Genomic DNA, 22465 nt, shown 5'->3' on the forward strand with positions numbered 1-22465 from the left:
TGCTATATATACACAGTGGAATCCTACTCAGCCATCCCAAAGAACACGTCTGACCTAAAGCCATTGGCAGCCCCATGGATGGAACTAGAGGCTCTCATCCTCAGGGAAATCAGGCAGAAGGAGAACAACGAAGACCCTACGGCATCACATGTAACTGCGATCAAATAGAGAGCACAAATGAACACTTCCACAGAAGAGAAAATAAGAGACTTGCAGAATGGACTTGTGGCTGCCCGGGGGCAGAGGGAGGGAGTGGGAGGGATCGGGAGCTTGGGGTTAAGGGATGCCAACTATTGGTCTTGGAATGGATTTCCAACCCGATCCTGCTGTGCAGCATTGAGAACTCTGTCCAGGTACTTACATCGCCACACAACAACGGGAGGACAACCTATGGATACATGGATGTGTATCTTGGTCCCCATGCTGCACAGTGCAAGCAAGAAAGGATACCTAACTCATACTTAAAACGGAAAGAAACACACACATGCACTTCCCCAAATATTTAGGCCTAAAGTGGCCATATTGAAAAAAGCAAATCCGCACCCCCAGCAAATATGCCTCCAAACGACCATGCCCCTGGACTACACACACAAACTCATACACACAACTCCTCTCCACAAGCCCCAAGTATACGCACACTCACCCAGGACATTACCCATAGGGAAACGTACAACCCCTATGCATTTTGTTCCAAATACACATATAATACACCCTCTGCATATACATAAATTCACACTCCCCCCCTTCCAGCGTGCAAATACAGAACCACAGAAGCAAAGCACAGCCACCTATGCAACATTCACCACTCCCACATTCACCACGAATCTCGGACTTGCCCTAAACCCATCAAAAGACAAACACACACAGGCACACGCACACACACACACACAGCTCCTGAAGCAACACGACACCGAAAAGCCAATAAGCACACAACATGCTACAAATACACAAAGAAGCATCCTAGAGATAAGGAGAGATTCGAATACTTAAAATACATGAAAAACCCCACTGGGGGCTTAAAGACAAGGGGTAATGGAGTTTGGCAAAGTGGGGTAAGCTAATGAGCACTCAAGGATCGCAACCCAGCTATGATCTACACGAACCTGAAGGAACACTGGATGCATCGACGCGTCAGGCATGCTCAAGCCCCCAGCCCCAAGAGGTCAACCATGGGACAGCAGAGATGGAGATTACATCCTGTTGCATGAAGTCAGGGAGTTAAGAGCCCTTGAAAAGTAGCATTTCTGCACATACCCAAGACAGACCTCTAGGTGACAGTGGACACAACTAGGTAAAAGGGGATGTTACATGGACACCTGAGATGAATGGCCATATTGTACAGGGTACCACCCACCAGGTCATACACACAGGACTGAAATGGCATTGTTGACGGTCCAAGGGAAACCGTACAGGGCCAAAGGGAGGGACGAAAGATGTGAGCCTTGACATCTGCCCCCGAATGAGGAAGAAGGCAGCCTTCTCCCCACTCCACTTTTCCTTGGATTATAGAAACGGAGCTCTCTTGGTTCTTGGGGCGGCTCTGCCCCCTTGCCACCCTACGTTCTCTCTCTCTCTCTCTATCAAGCGTCTGAGGTGAAAGACCTCCCTCGTGGCCTGCTGCTCGGTCTCATGCTGTATTCCTTCTGCAATGAGTCAGAAGAACCTGAGCTTCAAGAGTCCTGACACTGGGAGACAGGTTTTGACTTAAAAGACAGTGGGATGGAGGAGGAGTTCGAGTCATTCTTTTGTGGTGCAGAAGGTTAAGGGTCCGACTTTGTCGCTGCAGCCATCCAGATCACTGCTGTGGCATTCCATCCTAGGCCTGGGAACCTCCACATGGGGCCCATAACATAAACCAAACCAAACCAAGCCAAGCCAAACCAAAATCAGTGTGTTCCATGCCGCCCCTAACTTGGGATCCTGGGTTCAAGTGCCAAGCTACGGTGCAGCTTGATTCAAGTCCCACTCTCAATTTTGGTTGGGTTGAAGTCCCAGCCATGGACCTTCCATACATTCCCCCATTAGATGACATAAACGCATTGTACACCCAAACGTTTATTCCCCGGCACTGAACAAACATGGCCCTCATGCATAGGCAGATAGTCCTACCAAGTCCACCATCACACACACAATCCCCAAACGCATGGGTGAAATCACCACGGGCCAAATACTCCTCTGAACACCAAGGTACAAACACCTAAACACCAACTCCTTGAACAGGCTTCTGTGACATCTCAAAATCCTTCACATGTAACACTCACCCTTAACAACTCTCCCAAAACCACAGGCCTGATCTCCCCTGATGCACACATATCCACAGACCAAACCACCCCGGATATCTGATGACACACCAGATGCCTAACAACCTATTCAATATGTACATTCTGGATCTCCATCAGCCTACAAAGAGAAGGTGGGCACCACATTCAGGAAAGTCGTCCCCACCATGGAGCCAAGCATGCCGTTTGCAGGTGAGTCTTGACTGAGACGTGTGTGTTCAAAAGGAAGTCGCCAATGAACGTATGATCATGGGCCTTGGCTCTTCCCTGATTTGCCAGGGACCTGAGCTCCTTCTTGGGAACGGAATGGGGGTTTTCAACTGGGAAAGTCTTTCCTTCAGGCTTTCCTACTCTTTAGAACCACACGCTTGAATGGCACACGCTTTCATGGCCCACAAACATTATTCACCTGCCTCTGGAGGCCCTGCACTCACTCCAGTCTTCGTGCAGCCTGACCCACAGTGCTACACCGCAGGAAACTGCGGTGGAAACACTGCTCCGGACCTGAGCTCCAGGCTGGCATGAGCCTGCACGGACGAGGGCCCAGATATCCCACAGCGTGAGAAAGAACACCGAGGGCTCAGACCCAACGGGTGAAGAGTCCCCATACGCCTTACCAGGGCCTTCACAGACTTCAGTGTAAAGGCCGCTCGCCATGACGGGGCTGGCCCCCAGGGGGGCTGACCATTGGGAAACCGCCCTCTGCCCTCGCGCATGCGCTACGGCTTTCCCAAGCCCACCCGCCTCAACAGACACTGCGAGCACTTGGAGGAAGGTAGTCCCTGCGCCCGAGTGCCCCAGCCACCAGTCGACGTGTGCTCCCTTGCCAGCCTGGGATGGGTGAATCCCTAGCCCAGGAGGCCTTTCGAATTACACACCTGAGGTTACCCAACACAGAGCTGAGTATCCCAAGCTAGTGGGAACCAGTTCCCATGCCCTTTCATATACATATGGGCACACAATCCACTTCCACTCTGAGCAGGACACTCCACACCCACTGCAGGTACCTAAGCAAGGGACACCACACATATGTGTGTGTGTCTGTGTGGCTGCGTGTGTGAATCTTCTGAGCACACATGCGCATTTTAATCCTCAGTGTCAATCCCCAGACATCCCGACCCCTGATGTGACATACCTCAGTCGACACACATTCTCAAGCTTTACAGACACATTCCTCCTGCTCACCTTGCATTTTCCACTGCCTCTCCTACTCCGACAGGTTGGGATCTGGCACCCTTGGCTGCAGGGGCTGCAGTGATTGCACTGGGACAAACATCTCCTGGAGAACGAAATACAGCACAAGTATAAACGACGGGAAAGAACTCTGTGCTTGCACAGGTGGCACAAATGAGGAGAAAAATGCAACTGCCACTTCCGAGGAACAGAGAGCAAAAGCAGGGGACTGTGCATGCCCCCTACACGCACCACCACTGACGGCTTGGGAGGGGTCGGCCAGCCTCCTCAGCCAACACTCCGGCCCAACCCCTGGACTTGCCCCTCCCCTCTCCCCATGGAAGGAACTAGCTCACCCCGACTCAGTGAGCAGGTGAACAATGGACCCTGTTGGACAGGTCTGCACCTCCCTGCTGAAGCAGGTGTCCTGAGGAAAGCCTTCCCTGAATTCCCCCTCTGGCGTCTCATCAACTGCTCTTGATGAAGGAAGGCCACGAACCCTAGCTGGTCACACTCCAACTCTATACACACACAAACCATGCGCCTGACCACACACATGCACAACCTGCCTACCAACCAACCAGGGGTCCATGTGGAATACCTACAGGAGTACAGGCTCCCAAAACCCAGCAAGGACTCAGTTGTCTCATGCATAGCCCATAGGCCATGCCATAGCCCTAAAATGCAGCTAAGCCACGACTCCTGAACACACACACAGCCCACACCCTTTCTGGCTTTCCAAACACACAAACGGACTTCTCACTTCTCTCACAATACACACTGCAGGAGCTCCAGGAACTCCAAGGCACACACAGCCACAAGTCGCCTACGCTGCCTAAGACACAGATACACATCTCCCACACCTATGGACACACACGTACAATTCATTCCCAACCCTGGACCATACCGATGCCCCAAACACTAGGCATGAGGCCACCTCTTCAAAATACAACCACCCTCCTCCTCCCCCAACACAGAAACCAAAGGACGCTCTGAGTGTACCTGTGTCAAAGGCATGCATGCATCTGCCCTCCCCTCAATATACACAGACAGACCATCTCTTAGTACCCACTAACAAACGCATGTGGGAACACCTTAGCCTCCTCCAGAGACGCATACTTGGCACGCTCCTAACAACTCCAAGCCATGCGAACAAGACGTGGTCAGTCAGGCACCTGGGGAGAGACATACCAACATGGATGTGCAAGGAAGACACATGCACATAGCTCCAGCAAACCACATGGGAAATGCCGACCATCGACCAAATGAGAGGAGGAGCCAGCTCACCCACCTGCATCGACTGACACATAACCATAGCCCGGATTTCGCCGACACATCAATGCAAGTCTCCACCTCCCCTGTGTACACACAGAAACACATCGCTCCTTTAGAGACACACATACCACCTCCTGGAGGAGAACATGGGCAAAACGTTCGCTCCCGTCAACCTCAGGAATGGTCGCGCACGTCATTCTCCCATGGCAACAGAAATCCTAAGAGCCAACATAAACCAAGGGGACCTAGTCCAACTTACAAGCTTTTGCACAGCACGGGGAGCCAGCAGCAAAACACAAAGACAACTTCCACAGTGGGAGACAAGCGTTTCAAACGGGGCAACGCACAATGGCTTCATCTCGAGGACGTACACACCACATATACAACTCGGCAGCGGAAAAGCAGACCACCCAATGGACACGTGCGCAAAAGACCTGAAGACACATTTCTCCAAGGAAGACATGCAGATGGCCAACAAGCACATGAAACAATGCTCAACGTCCCTGGTTATTAGAGAAATGCAAATCAAAACCACCGTGAGATGCCACCTCACACCAATCACAATGGCCATCCTTCGTCATTCCCCAAATAACAAGGGCTGCAGGGGGTGCGCAGAAAAGGGAACCCTCCTGCCCTGTTGGTGGGAATGGAAGCTGGTACAGCCACTATGCCGAACCCTATGGAGGTACCTTAGAAATCACTACGTAGAACTACCCTATGACCCAGCAATCCCACGCTCGCGCCTCTATCCGGACAGCACGCTCCTTGAAAAAGACACATGCACCCGCATGTTCATTACAGCACGATTCACAATGGCCAAGCCATGGAAACCACCCAAATGTCCATCGACAGACGACTGGATTGCGAAGATGTGCTATATATACACAGTGGCATCCTACTCAGCCATCCCAAAGAACACGTCTGACCTAAAGCCATTGGCAGCCCCATGGATGGAACTAGAGGCTCTCATCCTCAGGGAAATCAGGCAGAAGGAGAACAACGAAGACCCTACGGCATCACATGTAACTGCGATCAAATAGAGAGCACAAATGAACACTTCCACAGAAGAGAAAATAAGAGACTTGCAGAATGGACTTGTGGCTGCCCGGGGGCAGAGGGAGGGAGTGGGAGGGATCGGGAGCTTGGGGTTAAGGGATGCCAACTATTGGTCTTGGAATGGATTTCCAACCCGTTCCTGCTGTGCAGCATTGAGAACTCTGTCCAGGTACTTACATCGCCACACAACAACGGGAGGACAACCTATGGATACATGGATGTGTATCTTGGTCCCCATGCTGCACAGTGCAAGCAAGAAAGGAATACCTAACTCATACTTAAAACGGAAAGAAACACACACATGCACTTCCCCAAATATTTAGGCCTAAAGTGGCCATATTGAAAAAAGCAAATCCGCACCCCCAGCAAATATGCCTCCAAACGACCATGCCCCTGGACTACACACACAAACTCATACACACAACTCCTCTCCACAAGCCCCAAGTATACGCACACTCACCCAGGACATTACCCATAGGGAAACGTACAAACCCTATGCATTTTGTTCCAAATACACATATAATACACCCTCTGCATATACATAAATTCACACTCCCCCCCTTCCAGCGTGCAAATACAGAACCACAGAAGCAAAGCACAGCCACCTATGCAACATTCACCACTCCCACATTCACCACGAATCTCGGACTTGCCCTAAACCCATCAAAAGACAAACACACACAGGCACACGCACACAAACACACACAGCTCCTGAAGCAACACGACACCGAAAAGCCAATAAGCACACAACATGCTACGAATACACAAAGAAGCATCCTAGAGATAAGGAGAGATTCGAATACTTAAAATACATGAAAAACCCCACTGCGGGCTTAAAGACAAGGGGTAATGGAGTTTGGCAAAGTGGGGTAAGCTAATGAGCACTCAAGGATCGCAACCCAGCTATGATCTACACGAACCTGAAGGAACACTGGATGCATCGACGCGTCAGGCATGCTCAAGCCCCCAGCCCCAAGAGGTCAACCATGGGACAGCAGAGATGGAGATTACATCCTGTTGCATGAAGTCAGGGAGTTAAGAGCCCTTGAAAAGTAGCATTTCTGCACATACCCAAGACAGACCTCTAGGTGACAGTGGACACAACTAGGTAAAAGGGGATGTTACATGGACACCTGAGATGAATGGCCATATTGTACAGGGTACCACCCTCCAGGTCATACACACAGGACTGAAATGGCATTGTTGACGGTCCAAGGGAAACCGTACAGGGCCAAAGGGAGGAACGAAAGATGTGAGCCTTGACATCTGCCCCCGAATGAGGAAGAAGGCAGCCTTCTCCCCACTCCACTTTTCCTTGGATTATAGAAACGGAGCTCTCTTGGTTCTTGGGGCGGCTCTGCCCCCTTGCCACCCTACGTTCTCTCTCTCTCTCTCTCTCAAGCGTCTGATGTGAAAGACCTCCCTCGTGGCCTGCTGCTCGGTCTCATGCTGTATTCCTTCTGCAATGAGTCAGAAGAACCTGAGCTTCATGAGTCCTGACACTGGGAGACAGGTTTTGACTTAAAAGACAGTGGGATGGAGGAGGAGTTCGAGTCATTCTTTTGTGGTGCAGAAGGTTAAGGGTCCGACTTTGTCGCTGCAGCCATCCAGATCACTGCTGTGGCATTCCATCCTAGGCCTGGGAACCTCCACATGGGGCCCATAACACAAACCAAACCAAACCAAGCCAAGCCAAACCAAAATCAGTGTGTTCCATGCCGCCCCTAACCTGGGATCCTGGGTTCAAGTGCCAAGCTACGGTGCAGCTTGATTCAAGTCCCACTCTCAATTTTGGTTGGGTTGAAGTCCCAGCCATGGACCTTCCATACATTCCCCCATTAGATGACATAAACGCATTGTACACCCAAACGTATATTCCCCGGCACTGAACAAACATGGCCCTTATGCATAGGCAGATAGTCCTACCAAGTCCACCATCACACACACAATCCCCAAACGCATGGGTGAAATCACCACGGGCCAAATACTCCTCTGAACACCAAGGTACAAACACCTAAACACCAACTCCTTGAACAGGCTTCTGTGACATCTCAAAACCCTTCACATGTAACACTCACCCTTAACAACTCTCCCAAAACCACAGGCCTGATCTCCCCTGATGCACACATATCCACAGACCAAACCACCCCGGATATCTGATGACACACCAGATGCCTAACAACCTATTCAATATGTACATTCTGGATCTCCATCAGCCTACAAAGAGAAGGTGGGCACCACATTCAGGAACGTCGTCCCCACCATGGAGCCAAGCATGCCGTTTGCAGGTGAGTCTTGACTGAGACGTGTGTGTTCAAAAGGAAGTCGCCAATGAACGTATGATCATGGGCCTTGGCTCTTCCCTGATTTGCCAGGGACCTGAGCTCCTTCTTGGGAACGGAATGGGGGTTTTCAACTGGGAAAGTCTTTCCTTCAGGCTTTCCTACTCTTTAGAACCACACGCTTGAATGGCACACGCTTTCATGGCCCACAAACATTATTCACCTGCCTCTGGAGGCCCTGCACTCACTCCAGTCTTTGTGCAGCCTGACCCACAGTGCTGCACCGCAGGAAACTGCGGTGGAAACACTGCTCCGGACCTGAGCTCCAGGCTGGCATGAGCCCGCACGGACGAGGGCCCAGATATCCCACAGCGTGAGAAAGAACACCGAGGGCTCAGACCCAACGGGTGAAGAGTCCCCATACGCCTTACCAGGGCCTTCACAGACTTCAGTGTAAAGGCCGCTCGCCATGACGGGGCCCGCCCCCAGGCGGGCTGACCGTTGGGAAACCGCCCTCTGCCCTCGCGCATGCGCTACTGCTTTCCCAAGCCCACCCGCCTCAACAGACACTGCCAGCACTTGGAGGAAGGTAGTCCCTGCGCCCGAGTGCCCCAGCCACCAGTCGACGTGTGCTCCCTTGCCAGCCTGGGATGGGTGAATCCCTAGCCCAGGAGGCCTTTCGAATTACACACCTGAGGTTACCCAACACAGAGCTGAGTATCCCAAGCTAGTGGGAACCAGTTCCCATGCCCTTTCATATACATATGGGCACACAATCCACTTCCACTCTGAGCAGGACCCTCCACACCCACTGCAGGTACCTAAGCAAGGGACACCACACATATGTGTGTGTATCTGATGGCTGCGTGTGTGAATCTTCTGAGCACACATGCGCATTTTAATCCTCAGTGTCAATCCCCAGACATCCCGACCCCTGATGTGACATACCTCAGTCGACACACATTCTCAAGCTTTACAGACACATTCCTCCTGCTCACCTTGCATTTTCCACTGCCTCTCCTACTCCGACAGGTTGGGATCGGGCACCCTTGGCTGCAGGGGCTGCAGTGATTGCACTGGGACAAACATCTCCTGGAGAACGAAATACAGCACAAGTATAAACGACGGGAAAGAACTCTGTGCTTGCACAGGTGGCACAAATGAGGAGAAAAATGCAACTGCCACTTCCGAGGAACAGAGAGCAAAAGCAGGGGACTGTGCATGCCCCCTACATGCACCACCACTGACGGCTTGGGAGGGGTCGGCCAGCCTCCTCAGCCAACACTCCGGCCCAACCCCTGGACTTGCCCCTCCCCTCTCCCCATGGAAGGAACTAGCTCACCCCGACTCAGTGAGCAGGTGAACAATGGACCCTGTTGGACAGGTCTGCACCTCCCTGCTGAAGCAGGTGTCCTGAGGAAAGCCTTCCCTGAATTCCCCCTCTGGCGTCTCATCAACTGCTCTTGATGAAGGAAGGCCACGAACCCTAGCTGGTCACACTCCAACTCTATACACACACAAACCATGCGCCTGACCACACACATGCACAACCTGCCTACCAACCAACCAGGGGTCCATGTGGAATACCAACAGGAGTACAGGCTCCCAAAACCCAGCAAGGACTCAGTTGTCTCATGCATAGCCCATAGGCCATGCCATAGCCCTAAAATACAGCTAAGCCACGACTCCTGAACACACACACAGCCCACACCCTTTCTGGCTTTCCAAACACACAAACGGACTTCTCACTTCTCTCACAATACACACTGCAGGAGCTCCAGGAACTCCAAGGCACACACAGCCACAACTCGCCTACGCTGCCTAAGACACAGATACACATCTCCCACACCTATGGACACACACGTACAATTCATTCCCAACCCTGGACCATACCGATGCCCCAAACACTAGGCATGAGGCCACCTCTTCAAAATACAACCACCCTCCTCCTCCCCCAACACAGAAACCAAAGGACGCTCTGAGTGTACCTGTGTCAAAGGCATGCATGCATCTGCCCTCCCCTCAATATACACAGACAGACCATCTCTTAGTACCCACTAACAAACGCATGTGGGAACACCTTAGCCTCCTCCAGAGACGCATACTTGGCACGCTCCTAACAACTCCAAGCCATGCGAACAAGACGTGGTCAGTCAGGCACCTGGGGAGAGACATACCAACATGGATGTGCAAGGAAGACACATGCACATAGCTCCAGCAAACCACATGGGAAATGACGTCCATCGACCAAATGAGAGGAGGAGCCAGCTCACCCACCTGCATCGACTGACACATAACCATAGCCCGGATTTCGCCGACACATCAATGCAAGTCTCCACCTCCCCTGTGTACACACAGAAACACATCGCTCCTTTAGAGACACACATACCACCTCCTGGAGGAGAACATGGGCAAAACGTTCGCTCCCGTCAACCTCAGGAATGGTCGCGCACGTCATTCTCCCATGGCAACAGAAATCCTAAGAGCCAACATAAACCAAGGGGACCTAGTCCAACTTACAAGCTTTTGCACAGCACGGGGAGCCAGCAGCAAAACACAAAGACAACTTCCACAGTGGGAGACAAGCGTTTCAAACGGGGCAACGCACAATGGCTTCATCTCGAGGACGTACACACCACATATACAACTCGGCAGCGGAAAAGCAGACCACCCAATGGACACGTGCGCAAAAGACCTGAAGACACATTTCTCCAAGGAAGACATGCAGATGGCCCACAAGCACATGAAACAATGCTCAACGTCCCTGGTTATTAGAGAAATGCAAATCAAAACCACCGTGAGATGCCACCTCACACCAATCACAGTGGCCATCCTTCGTCAGTCCCCAAATAACAAGGGCTGCAGGGGGTGCACAGAAAAGGGAACCCTCCTGCCCTGTTGGTGGGAATGGAAGCTGGTACAGCCACTATGCCGAACCCTATGGAGGTACCTTAGAAATCGCTACGTAGAACTACCCTATGACCCAGCAATCCCACGCTCGCGCCTCTATCCGGACAGCACGCTCCTTGAAAAAGACACATGCACCCGCATGTTCATTACAGCACGATTCACAATGGCCAAGCCATGGAAACCACCCAAATGTCCATCGACAGACGACTGGATTGCGAAGATGTGCTATATATACACAGTGGCATCCTACTCAGCCATCCCAAAGAACACGTCTGACCTAAAGCCATTGGCAGCCCCATGGATGGAACTAGAGGCTCTCATCCTCAGGGAAATCAGGCAGAAGGAGAACAACGAAGACCCTACGGCATCACATGTAACTGCGATCAAATAGAGAGCACAAATGAACACTTCCACAGAAGAGAAAATAAGAGACTTGCAGAATGGACTTGTGGCTGCCCGGGGGCAGAGGGAGGGAGTGGGAGGGATCGGGAGCTTGGGGTTAAGGGATGCCAACTATTGGTCTTGGAATGGATTTCCAACCCGATCCTGCTGTGCAGCATTGAGAACTCTGTCCAGGTACTTACATCGCCACACAACAACGGGAGGACAACCTATGGATACATGGATGTGTATCTTGGTCCCCATGCTGCACAGTGCAAGCAAGAAAGGAATACCTAACTCATACTTAAAACAGAAAGAAACACACACATGCACTTCCCCAAATATTTAGGCCTAAAGTGGCCATATTGAAAAAAGCAAATCCGCACCCCCAGCAAATATGCCTCCAAACGACCATGCCCCTGGACTACACACACAAACTCATACACACAACTCCTCTCCACAAGCCCCAAGTATACACACACTCACCCAGGACATTACCCATAGGGAAACGTACAAACCCTATGCATTTTGTTCCAAATACACATATAATACACCCTCTGCATATACATAAATTCACACTCCCCCCCTTCCAGCGTGCAAATACAGAACCACAGAAGCAAAGCACAGCCACCTATGCAACATTCACCACTCCCACATTCACCACGAATCTCGGACTTGCCCTAAACCCATCAAAAGACAAACACACACAGGCACACGCACACACACACACACAGCTCCTGAAGCAACACGACACCGAAAAGCCAATAAGCACACAACATGCTACGAATACACAAAGAAGCATCCTAGAGATAAGGAGAGATTCGAATACTTAAAATACATGAAAAACCCCACTGGGGGCTTAAAGACAAGGGGTAATGGAGTTTGGCAAAGTGGGGTAAGCTAATGAGCACTCAAGGATCGCAACCCAGCTATGATCTACACGAACCTGAAGGAACACTGGATGCATCGACGCGTCAGGCATGCTCAAACCCCCAGCCCCAGGACGTCAACCATGGGACAGCAGAGATGGAGATTACATCCTGTTGCATGAAGTCAGGGAGTTAAGAGTCCTTGAAAAGTAGCATTTCTGCACATACCCAAGACAGACCTCTAGGTGACAGTGGACACAACTAGGTAAAAGGGGATGTTACATGGACACCTGAGATGAATGGCCATATTGTACAGGGTACCACCCTCCAGGTCATACATACAGGACTGAAATGGCATTGTTGATAGTCCAGGGGAAACCATACAGGGCCAAAGGGAGGGATGAACGATGTGAGCCTTGACATCTGCCCCCGAATGAGGAAGAAGGCAGCCTTCTCCCCACTCCACTTTTCCTTGGATTATAGAAACGGAGCTCTCTTGGTTCTTGGGGCGGCTCTGCCCCCTTGCCACCCTACGTTCTCTCTTTCTCACTCTCTGCCTCTCAAGCGTCTGATGTGAAAGACCTCCCTCGTGGCCTGCTGCTCGGTCTCATGCTGTATTCCTTCTGCAATGAGTCAGAAGAACCTGAGCTTCAAGTGTCCTGACACTGGGAGACAGGTTTTGACTTAAAAGACACTGGGATGGAGGAGAGGAGTCCGAGTCATTCTTTTGTGGTGCAGAAGTTTAAGGGTTCGACTTTGTCGCTGCAGCCATCCAGATCACTGCTGTGGCATTCCATCCTAGGCCTGGGAACCTCCACATGGGGCCCATAACACAAACCAAACCAAACCAAACCAAACCAAACCAAACCAAACCAAAATCAGTGTGTTCCATGCCGCTCCTAACCTGGGATCCTGGGTTCAAGTGCCAAGCTAAGGTGCAGCTTGATTCAAGTCCCACTCTCAATTTTGGTTGGGTTGAAGTCCCAGCCATGGACCTTCCATACATTCCCCCATTAGATGACATAAACGCATTGTACACCCAAACGTATATTCCCCGGCACTGAACAAACATGGCCCTTATGCATAGGCAGATAGTCCTACCAAGTCCACCATCACACACACAATCCCCAAATGCATGGGTGAAATCACCACGGGCCAAATACTCCTCTGAACACCAAGGTACAAACACCTAAACACCAACTCCTTGAACAGGCTTCTGTGACATCTCAAAACCCTTCACACGTAACACTCACCCTTAACAACTCTCCCAAAACCACAAGCCTGATCTCCCCTGATGCACACATATCCACAGACCAAACCACCCCGGATATCTGATGACACACCAGATGCCTAACAACCTATTCAATATGTACATTCTGGATCTCCATCAGCCTACAAAGAGAAGGTGGGCACCACATTCAGGAAAGTCGTCCCCACCACGGAGCCAAGCATGCCGTTTGCAGGTGAGTCTTGACTGAGACGTGTGTGTTCAAAAGGAAGTCGCCAATGAACGTATGATCATGGGCCTTGGCTCTTCCCTGATTTGCCAGGGACCTGAGCTCCTTCTTGGGAACGGAATGGGGGTTTTCAACTGGGAAAGTCTTTCCTTCAGGCTTTCCTACTCTTTAGAACCACACGCTTGAATGGCACACGCTTTCATGGCCCACAAACATTATTCACCTGCCTCTGGAGGCCCTGCACTCACTCCAACAGTCTTCGTGCAGCCTGACCCACAGTGCTGCACCGCAGGAAACTGCGGTGGAAACACTGCTCCGGACCTGAGCTCCAGGCTGGCATGAGCCCGCACGGACGAGGGCCCAGATATCCCACAGCGTGAGAAAGAACACCGAGGGCTCAGACCCAACGGGTGAAGAGTCCCCATACGCCTTACCAGGGCCTTCACAGACTTCAGTGTAAAGGCCGCTCGCCATGACGGGGCCCGCCCCCAGGCGGGCTGACCGTTGGGAAACCGCCCTCTGCCCTCGCGCATGCGCTACTGCTTTCCCAAGCCCACCCGCCTCAACAGACACTGCCAGCACTTGGAGGAAGGTAGTCCCTGCGCCCGAGTGCCCCAGCCACCAGTCGACGTGTGCTCCCTTGCCAGCCTGGGATGGGTGAATCCCTAGCCCAGGAGGCCTTTCGAATTACACACCAGAGGTTACCCAACACAGAGCTGAGTATCCCAAGCTAGTGGGAACCAGTTCCCATGCCCTTTCATATACATATGGGCACACAATCCACTTCCACTCTGAGCAGGACCCACTGCAGGTACCTAAGCAAGGGACACCACACATATGTGTGTGTGTCTGTGTGGCTGCGTGTGTGAATCTTCTGAGCACACATGCGCATTTTAATCCTCAGTGTGAATCCCCAGACATCCCGACCCCTGATGTGACATACCTCAGTCGACAAACATTCTCAAGCTTTACAGACACATTCCTCCTGCTCACCTTGCATTTTCCACTGCCTCTCCTACTCCGACAGGTTGGGATCGGGCACCCTTGGCTGCAGGGGCTGCAGTGATTGCACTGGGACAAACATCTCCTGGAGAACGAAATACAGCACAAGTATAAACGACGGGAAAGAACTCTGTGCTTGCACAGGTGGCACAAATGAGGAGAAAAATGCAACTGCCACTTCCGAGGAACAGAGAGCAAAAGCAGGGGACAGTGCACGCCCCCTACATGCACCACCACTGACGGCTTGGGAGGGGTCGGCCAGCCTCCTCAGCCAACACTCCGGCCCAACCCCTGGACTTGCCCCTCCCCTCTCCCCATGGAAGGAACTAGCTCACCCCGACTCAGTGAGCAGGTGAACAATGGACCCTGTTGGACAGGTCTGCACCTCCCTGCTGAAGCAGGTGTCCTGAGGAAAGCCTTCCCTGAATTCCCCCTCTGGCGTCTCATCAACTGCTCTTGATGAAGGAAGGCCACGAACCCTAGCTGGTCACACTCCAACTCTATACACACACAAACCATGCGCCTGACCACACACATGCACAACCTGCCTACCAACCAACCAGGGGTCCATGTGGAATACCTACAGGAGTACAGGCTCCCAAAACCCAGCAAGGACTCAGTTGTCTCATGCATAGCCCATAGGCCATGCCATAGCCCTAAAATACAGCTAAGCCACGACTCCTGAACACACACACAGCCCACACCCTTTCTGGCTTTCCAAACACACAAACGGACTTCTCACTTCTCTCACAATACACACTGCAGGAGCTCCAGGAACTCCAAGGCACACACAGCCACAACTCGCCTACGCTGCCTAAGACACAGATACACATCTCCCACACCTATGGACACACACGTACAATTCATTCCCAACCCTGGACCATACCGATGCCTCAAACACTAGGCATGAGGCCACCTCTTCAAAATACAACCACCCTCCTCCTCCCCCAACACAGAAACCAAAGGACGCTCTGAGTGTACCTGTGTCAAAGGCATGCATGCGTCTGCCCTCCCCTCAATATACACAGACAGACCATCTCTTAGTACCCACTAACAAACGCATGTAGGAACACCTTAGCCTCCTCCAGAGACGCATACTTGGCACGCTCCTAACAACTCCAAGCCATGCGAACAAGACGTGGTCAGTCAGGCACCTGGGGAGAGACATACCAACATGGATGTGCAAGGAAGACACATGCACATAGCTCCAGCAAACCACATGGGAAATGACGTCCATCGACCAAATGAGAGGAGGAGCCAGCTCACCCACCTGCATCGACTGACACATAACCATAGCCCGGATTTCGCCGACACATCAATGCAAGTCTCCACCTCCCCTGTGTACACACAGAAACACATCGCTCCTTTAGAGACACACATACCACCTCCTGGAGGAGAACATGGGCAAAACGTTCGCTCCCGTCAACCTCAGGAATGGTCGCGCACGTCATTCTCCCATGGCAACAGAAATCCTAAGAGCCAACATAAACCAAGGGGACCTAGTCCAACTTACAAGCTTTTGCACAGCACGGGAAGCCAGCAGCAAAACACAAAGACAACTTCCACAGTGGGAGAAAAGCGTTTCAAATGGGGCAACGCACAATGGCTTCATCTCGAGGATGTACACACCACATATACAACTCGGCAGCGGAAAAGCAGACCACCCAATGGACACGTGCGCAAAAGACCTGAAGACACATTTCTCCAAGGAAGACATGCAGAAGGCCAACAAGCACATGAAACAATGCTCAACGTCCCTGGTTATTAGAGAAATGCAAATCAAAACCACCGTGAGATGCCACCTCACACCAATCACAATGGCCATCCTTCGTCAGTCCCCAAATAACAAGGGCTGCAGGGGGTGCGCAGAAAAGGGAACCCTCCTGCCCTGTTGGTGGGAATGGAAGCTGGTACAGCCACTATGCCGAACCCTATGGAGGTACTTTAGAAATCGCTACGTAGAACTACCCTATGACCCAGCAATCCCACGCTCGCGCCTCTATCCGGACAGCACGCTCCTTGAAAAAGACACATGCACCCGCATGTTCATTACAGCACGATTCACAATGGCCAAGCCATGGAAACCACCCAAATGTCCATCGACAGACGACTGGATTGCGAAGATGTGCTATATATACACAGTGGCATCCTACTCAGCCATCCCAAAGAACACGTCTGACCTAAAGCCATTGGCAGCCCCATGGATGGAACTAGAGGCTCTCATCCTCAGGGAAATCAGGCAGAAGGAGAACAACGAAGACCCTACGGCATCACATGTAACTGCGATCAAATAGAGAGCACAAATGAACACTTCCACAGAAGAGAAAATAAGAGACTTGCAGAATGGACTTGTGGCTGCCCGGGGGCAGAGGGAGGGAGTGGGAGGGATCGGGAGCTTGGGGTTAAGGGATGCCAACTGTTGGGTCGGATTTCCAACCCGATCCTGCTGTGCAGCATTGAGAACTCTGTCCAGGTACTTACATCACCACACAACAACGGGAAGACAACCTATGGATACATGGATGTGTATCTTGGTCCCCATGCTGCACAGTGCAAGCAAGAAAGGAATACATAACTCATACTTAAAACGGAAAGAAACACACACATGCACTTCCCCAAATATTTAGGCCTAAGGTGGCCATATTGAAAAAAGCAAATCCGCACCCCCAGCAAATATGCCTCCAAACGACCATGCCCCTGGACTACACACACAAACTCATACACAAAACTCCTCTCCACAAGCCCCAAGTATACGCACACTCACCCAGGACATTACCCATAGGGAAACGTACAAACCCTATGCATTTTGTTCCAAATACACATATAATACACCCTCTGCATATACATAAATTCACACTCCCCCCCTTCCAGCGTGCAAATACAGAACCACAGAAGCAAAGCACAGCCACCTATGCAACATTCACCACTCCCACATTCACCACGAATCTCGGACTTGCCCTAAACCCATCAAAAGACAAACACACACAGGCAGACAAACACACACAAACACACACACACACACACACACTCACACACACACACACACACAAAGCTCCTGAAGCATCACGACACCGAAAAGCCAATAAGCACACAACATGCTACGAATACACAAAGAAGCATCCTAGAGATAAGGAGAGATTCGAATACTTAAAATACATGAAAAACCCCACTGCGGGCTTAAAGACAAGGGGTAATGGAGTTTGGCAAAGTGGGGTAAGCTAATGAGCACTCAAGGATCGCAACCCAGCTATGATCTACACGAACCTGAAGGAACACTGGATGCATCGACGCGTCAGGCATGCTCAAACCCCCAGCCCCAAGAGGTCAACCATGGGACAGCAGAGATGGAGATTACATCCTGTTGCATGAAGTCAGGGAGTTAAGAGCCCTTGAAAAGTAGCATTTCTGCACATACCCAAGACAGACCTCTAGGTGACAGTGGACACAACTAGGTAAAAGGGGATGTTACATGGACACCTGAGATGAATGGCCATATTGTACAGGGTACCACCCTCCAGGTCATATACACAGGACTGAAATGGCATTGTTGACGGTCCAAGGGAAACCGTACAGGGCCAAAGGGAGGGACGAAAGATGTGAGCCTTGACATCTGCCCCCGAATGAGGAAGAAGGCAGCCTTCTCCCCACTCCACTTTTCCTTGGATTATAGAAACGGAGCTCTCTTGGTTCTTGGGGCGGCTCTGCTCCCTTGCCACCCTACGTTCTCTCTCTCTCTCTCTCAAGCGTCTGATGTGAAAGACCTCCCTCGTGGCCTGCTGCTCGGTCTCATGCTGTATTCCTTCTGCAATGAGTCAGAAGAACCTGAGCTTCAAGAGTCCTGACACTGGGAGACAGGTTTTGACTTAAAAGACACTGGGATGGAGGAGGAGTTCGAGTCATTCTTTTGTGGTGCAGAAGGTTAAGGGTCCGACTTTGTCGCTGCAGCCATCCAGATCACTGCTGTGGCATTCCATCCTAGGCCTGGGAACCTCCACATGGGGCCCATAACACAAACCAAACCAAACCAAGCCAAGCCAAACCAAAATCAGTGTGTTCCATGCCGCCCCTAACCTGGGATCCTGGGTTCAAGTGCCAAGCTACGGTGCAGCTTGATTCAAGTCCCACTCTCAATTTTGGTTGGGTTGAAGTCCCAGCCATGGACCTTCCATACATTCCCCCATTAGATGACATAAACGCATTGTACACCCAAACGTATATTCCCCGGCACTGAACAAACATGGCCCTTATGCATAGGCAGATAGTCCTACCGAGTCCACCATCACACACACAATCCCCAAACGCATGGGTGAAATCACCACGGGCCAAATACTCCTCTGAACACCAAGGTACAAACACCTAAACACCAACTCCTTGAACAGGCTTCTGTGACATCTCAAAACCCTTCACATGTAACACTCACCCTTAACAACTCTCCCAAAACCACAGGCCTGATCTCCCCTGATGCACACATATCCACAGACCAAACCACCCCGGATATCTGATGACACACCAGATGCCTAACAACCTATTCAATATGTACATTCTGGATCTCCATCAGCCTACAAAGAGAAGGTGGGCACCACATTCAGGAAAGTCGTCCCCACCATGGAGCCAAGCATGCCGTTTGCAGGTGAGTCTTGACTGAGACGTGTGTGTTCAAAAGGAAGTCGCCAATGAACGTATGATCATGGGCCTTGGCTCTTCCCTGATTTGCCAGGGACCTGAGCTCCTTCTTGGGAACGGAATGGGGGTTTTCAACTGGGAAAGTCTTTCCTTCAGGCTTTCCTACTCTTTAGAACCACACGCTTGAATGGCACACGCTTTCATGGCCCACAAACATTATTCACCTGCCTCTGGAGGCCCTGCACTCACTCCAACAGTCTTCGTGCAGCCTGACCCACAGTGCTGCACCACAGGAAACTGCGGTGGAAACACTGCTCCGGACCTGAGCTCCAGGCTGGCATGAGCCCGCACGGACGAGGGCCCAGATATCCCACAGCGTGAGAAAGAACACCAAGGGCTCAGACCCAACGGGTGAAGAGTCCCCATACGCCTTACCAGGGCCTTCACAGACTTCAGTGTAAAGGCCGCTCGCCATGACGGGGCCCGCCCCCAGGCGGGCTGACCGTTGGGAAACCGCCCTCTGCCCTCGCGCATGCGCTACTGCTTTCCCAAGCCCACCCGCCTCAACAGACACTGCCAGCACTTGGAGGATGGTAGTCCCTGCGCCCGACCGCCCCAGCCACCAGTCGACGTGTGCTCCCTTGCCAGCCTGGGATGGGTGAATCCCTAACCCAGGAGGCCTTTCGAATTACACACCTGAGGTTACCCAACACAGAGCTGAGTATCCCAAGCTAGTGGGAACCAGTTCCCGTGCCCTTTCATATACATATGGGCACACAATCCACTTCCACTCTGAGCAGGACCCTCCACACCCACTGCAGGTACCTAAGCAAGGGACATCACACAAATGTGTGTGTGTCTGTGTGGCTGCGTGTGTGAATCTTCTGAGCACACATGCGCATTTTAATCCTCAGTGTCAATCCCCAGACATCCCGACCCCTGATGTGACATACCTCAGTCGACACACATTCTCAAGCTTTACAGACACATTCCTCCTGCTCACCTTGCATTTTCCACTGCCTCTCCTACTCCGACAGGTTGGGATCGGGCACCCGTGGCTGCAGGGGCTGCAGTGAGTGCACCGGGGCAAACATCTCCTGGAGAACGAAATACAGCACAAGTATAAACGACGGGAAAGAACTCTGTGCTTGCACAGGTGGCACAAATGAGGAGAAAAATGCAACTGCCACTTCCGAGGAACTGAGAGCAAAAGCAGGGGACTGTGCATGCCCCCTACACGCACCACCACTGACGGCTTGGGAGGGGTCGGCGAGCCTCCTCAGCCAACACTCCGGCCCAACCCCTGGACTTGCCCCTCCCCTCTCCCCATGGAAGGAACTAGCTCACCCCGACTCAGTGAGCAGGTGAACAATGGACCCTGTTGGACAGGTCTGCACCTCCCTGCTGAAGCAGGTGTCCTGAGGAAAGCCTTCCCTGAATTCCCCCTCTGACGTCTCATCAACTGCTCTTGATGAAGGAAGGCCACGAACCCTAGCTGGTCACACTCCAACTCTATACACACACAAACCATGCGCCTGACCACACACATGCACAACCTGCCTACCAACCAACCAGGGGTCCATGTGGAATACCTACAGGAGTACAGGCTCCCAAAACCCAGCAAGGACTCAGTTGTCTCATGCATAGCCCATAGGCCATGCCATAGCCCTAAAATACAGCTAAGCCACGACTCCTGAACACACACACAGCCCACACCCTTTCTGGCTTTCCAAACACACAAACGGACTTCTCACTTCTCTCACAATACACACTGCAGGAGCTCCAGGAACTCCAAGGCACACACAGCCACAAGTCGCCTACGCTGCCTAAGACACAGATACACATCTCCCACACCTATGGACACACACGTACAATTCATTCCCAACCCTGGACCATACCGATGCCTCAAACACTAGGCATGAGGCCACCTCTTCAAAATACAACCACCCTCCTCCTCCCCCAACACAGAAACCAAAGGACGCTCTGAGTGTACCTGTGTCAAAGGCATGCATGCGTCTGCCCTCCCCTCAATATACACAGACAGACCATCTCTTAGTACCCACTAACAAACGCATGTAGGAACACCTTAGCCTCCTCCAGAGACGCATACTTGGCACGCTCCTAACAACTCCAAGCCATGTGAACAAGACGTGGTCAGTCAGGCACCTGGGGAGAGACATACCAACATGGATGTGCAAGGAAGACACATGCACGTAGCTCCAGCAAACCACATGGGAAATGACGTCCATCGACCAAATGAGAGGAGGAGCCAGCTCACCCACCTGCATCGACTGACACATAACCATAGCCCGGATTTCGCCGACACATCAATGCAAGTCTCCACCTCCCCTGTGTACACACAGAAACACATCGCTCCTTTAGAGACACACATACCACCTCCTGGAGGAGAACATGGGCAAAACGTTCGCTCCAGTCAACCTCAGGAATGGTCGTGCACGTCATTCTCCCATGGCAACAGATATCCTAAGAGCCAACATAAACCAAGGGGACCTAGTCCAACTTACAAGCTTTTGCACAGCACGGGGAGCCAGCAGCAAAACACAAAGACAACTTCCACAGTGGGAGATAAGCGTTTCAAATGAACCAACGCACAACGACTTCATCTCTAGTGTTGCCGAAATCACAAATACTGTGGCAACAGAAGGAGACAAACAGCACTCGGAGATATGGAAAAGCAAGGTTTATTCAGCACCGGTGCGGGCTCAGAGGAGTCACCTCCAGAGTCTGAGCCCCAGGTCTTTGTTCTCAGTAACCTTTATACACTACAAGGTCTTGATTTTCCCATGTAAGCATCCCAAACCTCCCCCATTCCCAAGCAGACAGTGTTTCTCCCTTAGAAACTGAGCAAGCAAGGCTACAGAAGCGGAACTGATGAGCAATGCTGGGTACCTAATTAGCAGGGCTACTGGCTTGGACAGAGAGCACACAGTTGTTACATTATTACAAGAAGGGTGGCATAGTGATTAGTGCAGCTGGAAAGCCTTGCAGCTGCCTTCTTAGCCAAGGGCTGGTTGTTCTTTAGTTAAAACTCCATTTCATTCCCCCCTCTTGATGTTCAGGGTGCATCTGTACCCTTTACAGGTCATCATCAGTCATAACCCTTTGGTAGCCTCTAATAAGTAGCAGGTGGGAGGCTG

General features: G+C 51.7%; 1 long non-coding RNA gene across 1 annotated transcript in view; it reads right to left on the reverse strand.

Moving 5' to 3' along the window:
- LOC146404633 (uncharacterized) overlaps window positions 1-14769 on the reverse strand; it is a 37647-nt gene extending 22878 nt beyond the window's left edge. The window contains exons 1-3 of the long non-coding RNA XR_014841186.1: window positions 14676-14769; window positions 9064-9157; window positions 3465-3558 (exon numbers count right to left, since the gene is read on the reverse strand). This is a non-coding gene — a long non-coding RNA (uncharacterized LOC146404633). The remainder of the gene's footprint in view (window positions 1-3464; window positions 3559-9063; window positions 9158-14675) is intronic.
- Window positions 14770-22465: the final 7696 nt, after the last annotated feature.

Source organism: Sus scrofa, chromosome 3, assembly GCF_054392235.1.
Source record: "Sus scrofa isolate SSC_HxYL_T2T_F1_AM1 chromosome 3, Sscrofa_HxYL_maternal_Yorkshire_Landrace_v2.0, whole genome shotgun sequence".
Classification (NCBI taxonomy): domain Eukaryota; kingdom Metazoa; phylum Chordata; class Mammalia; order Artiodactyla; family Suidae; genus Sus; species Sus scrofa.